Source organism: Olea europaea, unplaced genomic scaffold, assembly GCF_002742605.1.
Source record: "Olea europaea var. sylvestris unplaced genomic scaffold, O_europaea_v1 scaffold1060, whole genome shotgun sequence".
Taxonomy (NCBI): Eukaryota; Viridiplantae; Streptophyta; class Magnoliopsida; order Lamiales; family Oleaceae; genus Olea; species Olea europaea.
In genome coordinates this window covers 30,327-34,396 of record NW_019227948.1, presented here as the reverse complement: position 1 = coordinate 34,396, position 4,070 = coordinate 30,327, and positions in this window count along the sequence as shown.

The window sequence follows — 4,070 nt, the reverse complement described above, 5'->3', positions numbered from 1 at the left end:
TTCAAACTCAATTGAAGAATGGTGCATCTCCCATTGGTAGTGGACCTCTTTGGTTCACTCAACTGTGGTTGAGATCCTATTTTGCATTGCTTGGTGCTCCATCAATTTCTCGCTCGTCTGCTAGCTGTTATGGACTAGCCATGGAGCCCTTAGCTCCTGTAAATATGTCCAGAAGGGACATTTTTTCATTCTTTTATTCTTTGGATTCAATCTCTTCCTTTTTTTCATTTTCCTCCTTTTTTGACTCCAAACTATGTATATCCCCTCTCCACTATAGACAACGCGAGCATCTCCCTGCTCATTTGGATCCAGTTTTTAACCGGGAGAGAGCTATTTCATGATATTTTAATTGGGACTAATGCCAAGGTAGGGGTAGAAATTTATGCTCCCCAATTTTTTGCTCGCTAGCTTGGTTTCGGCCAAACTTGGCATGTTCTTCTTTGCTATTCAAGGAACTTAATTGACCGTTTTCATATTATTAATAAAGCGGAGGCAGAGGCTATAAATGCTCGCAATCTTCTTTTAACCAGCTATTTTTCGTTAGCCCTTTTCAATTCTAGCCACGCCATCCATCCTCTTTTTGAACAGCTCTGGCCGTCAGTGAAGCGCAGATTATTTGCGGCTGATGCCAATCGTGCCTTTCATTCACTAGACCAGCCGAGCATTTCTTCCCCTCCTCCTGTTTTAGTCACTCCTTTGTCCATCCGGAGTCCTTCTCATCCTCGTCGTGCTAAACAGTCTGCTCGTCCATCTTCTTCTCTCCCTGCCAAGCCTATTACAGCCAAGAGTGCCCCAAGCCGCAAACGGCCAGCCTCAGCAGCTCCCATTCTGGAGGATGATGTTGATGATACCCCTCTTATCGTCAGGAGAAAGGTAATTAAATTGGTTTACTCACAAGCATACTTTTCCATACTTGAAACTTTTCTATGTGCTGATGATTTTTTGGACTTCTCAGAAAAGTTCAGCCTCTCCTTCAAAGGTTTTGGCATCGACAGCTCCTGCTCCATCATCCTCCGCTAAGGCTGCTTCATCCAAACCGGTTAATGAGGGGACTACGCTTAAAGAGACATCTTCAGTCCCAGAATCCTCATCACAACCCATGGATGAGCCACCTTCTTCCCAGGGCGTCAACCCCCCAAACATCGAAGCAGAAGGTAATTCAGTTTTTTGATGCCTTACCTTTGCTTGTGCTATTAGTTTCTGATTTGTTGCTCTTGAATTTTGCAGATACTCCTATGAGTCTGCCCGTTATGGCAACATCTTCTCGCTCAGACAAGGGGAAGTCCTCACGAATGGAGGAGTCATTGGTGGCAGACTTGGCTGAGGACATGCCATCTTCCACGATTGTTGATGAGGTAATCTTTGCTTCACTTTTATTTCTATCTTGTTCGTTGTAGTGAGAGTCTTTAATATTGGCGATTTTCTTTGCAGGATGCTGACAAGATTGTGCGTTCTATCTAAGACTTGTTCCCTTCCTGGGGGCAAGTCAAGACGTCTCGTCCTACTCCATCTGATCGTCCCGCTGCTTTTTCAGAGGAAGATTTGAAGTTCCTCAAGCAATCGATATTTGAGTACTTATCCTTCATGGATATGGACGTTGGTAGGGCTAGTGCTGCCAGACACAAGGATAAACTTAAGCATTTGAATGCGAAGTTAGAGCAAGCACTGACTCTTCCGTCGCTCAATCTTTTTGCCGATTTTAAAGCGACGTTGAAGGTATCCACTCCGAGGTCCTTTCTTTACTGGCCAAGAATGCTGAACTAAAGGCTAAAAGTACTCAATATCTTCGAGCCGTATCTGAGAAAGAGTCTTTACGTATGGAGATCAACAAGGCTGAGGACGAGTTGAAAGAAATCTCTTCCGAAGTCATGATTGAAGACTCTTTGATGGTTAATTTGGCTGCTCAGATGAAGGAACTTCAAGCCAAAATGGACGACTGCAAGGCGAGAATGGCTGCTAAAAAGCGCAACTCCTCCTAGGGAATTGAGCGAACTAAGTCCTTGGTTGAGCAATACAAGAACTTGGAAGTTGATGATGATGTCGTGGCCGAATTGAACATCACTTCCTCTCGGCAGAACGAGGATTGGGAATTCGTTCGGTGTGGGGTGGACTGTAATTAAGACATATGATGCCTTTTTCTTTTGTAATTTGATTTTCCCTTTGTAACTTTGTTCATCATTAATGAACATATATATTAACTTCTTGTGCATTTATTTGACGTTTGTTTTTTAGTCGTCAATTCTTCAAGTATTTAACTGCTTTGTGCTAAAAATCTTGCCCATTTTCTTTTGATAGTTTCACCACTTTTCCCAAGACTTTGGGCTATTTAATTTCATTTACTAGGCAGAATGTGGCTACTCATATTATGTCTCTTCATCTCCACCCCATATAAATGCACAGATGCTTCGCATTTTCCATTTTCCATCTTTCATCTTTATCTTCATTTTCTTCTTCGAAACCAATTTGCTGCCATTGTTTGGCACTCTGACAATCAATCCGATCCAAAACCTTCGTCTTTCTATAAAAATGGATTGTTTAGTCCACCCATTTTACTATTTGCCTTGATGTCACCTTTGGTGTGGGAGGTATAGGAAATATTTTTTGGCCAGCAGCAAATTTTTTACCGTCGAAGTTCCTCCCATCGTCTCTTTGTCCTTTACAAAGAGTCGATAATAGAAGGCAATTTTTGGGATGCTTGCGAGCCACATTGCTTGCTGAGAGTGCTTCTCAGTTTGCTTGCTGAGAGTGCTTCTCAGCCTCTTTGCCCTCCATTGCAGTGATGCATTTAGGAAGGGGGTGAGGCCAGTCCACCCTCTTACTCGGCAATCCCACCATTGCAGTGATGCATTTAGGAATGCGGTGTGAGGTTAGTCCACCCTCTTACTCAGCGATCAACCGGGAGATTAGCTTACTTTTGATTGTAGTTTGTAGAGCATCCATTATTTGTATTTTCACATCTTTGTAATGAACGTTTGATAATAAAGGACTTTATTTGAACGTATTTCGCTCTGACCTTGTTATCCTTAATCGTTCAACTTATTTTGATTATACTTTTATCTGTTCACATTCCCATAAAGAAGGAACATATTTCTTCAAATATTTGCCATTAATGAATCTCATGTGTTTGGTGCCATCTAAATCTTCCAAGTGATACGCTCCATTGGGCAACACACTATTTATTTTGTATGGTCCTTTCCAATTGGGCAACCACTTCCCGTACTTTGGATCCTTGCTATCCAAAGGGAGTATCGTCTTCCAAACTAGTTCACCCAGGCTTGGCTATGACTTTTTTATTATAAAACTTAGCCATTCTTTGTTTTTGAACTTGCAATCTATCTAAGACGTCCAACTTTAATTCGTCTAACCCCAATAAATTTTGAACTAGTGATTCGACATACTCATCATCATTCAACTTATGTTGCAAGCACACTCTAATCGATTGCACGTTGATTTCCATAGGCAAAACGGCCTCCTGCCCATAAACAAGTTGGAAAGGAGTAACTTTGGTACTTGACCGAGATGATGTTCTATAAGCCCATAAGGCTTTGTTCAGACATTCGTGCCAATTTCTGGCAGCCTTGTTCAAACATTCGTGCCAATTTCTGGCATTTTCATCTATCATCTTTCTGATGATATTTTTTAGAATCTTATTAGAAGATTCCACTTGTCCGTTGGATTGAGCGTAGTATGGTGTGGAGTTTACTAATTTAACCCCAAACTCGCTCAAAAATTTGTTTACTTGATCCCCATTCAAAGATGTTCCGTGATCTACCATTAACGTTTGTAGAATTTCAAATCTATAAATGATGTGATTACGGATAAACTCTATAACATTCACACTTTAGTAATACACCATCGGAGCGTTTCTTAAACAACTCTTCATCTATTAGTGTATAGTTCAGCAAACACAGCTTCATTCTCCTACTAATCCCTCCATTAGGTTCCCTAAGGAACCTTTTAATATCTGTTCTCTAATCCATTGCATCTCCATCTTGTATGCAGTGAAGTTCAATCCTTCTCGCCCTTCTTTGGGTCACGGGCAATATGGTTCCATACTCACAAGTAGACTT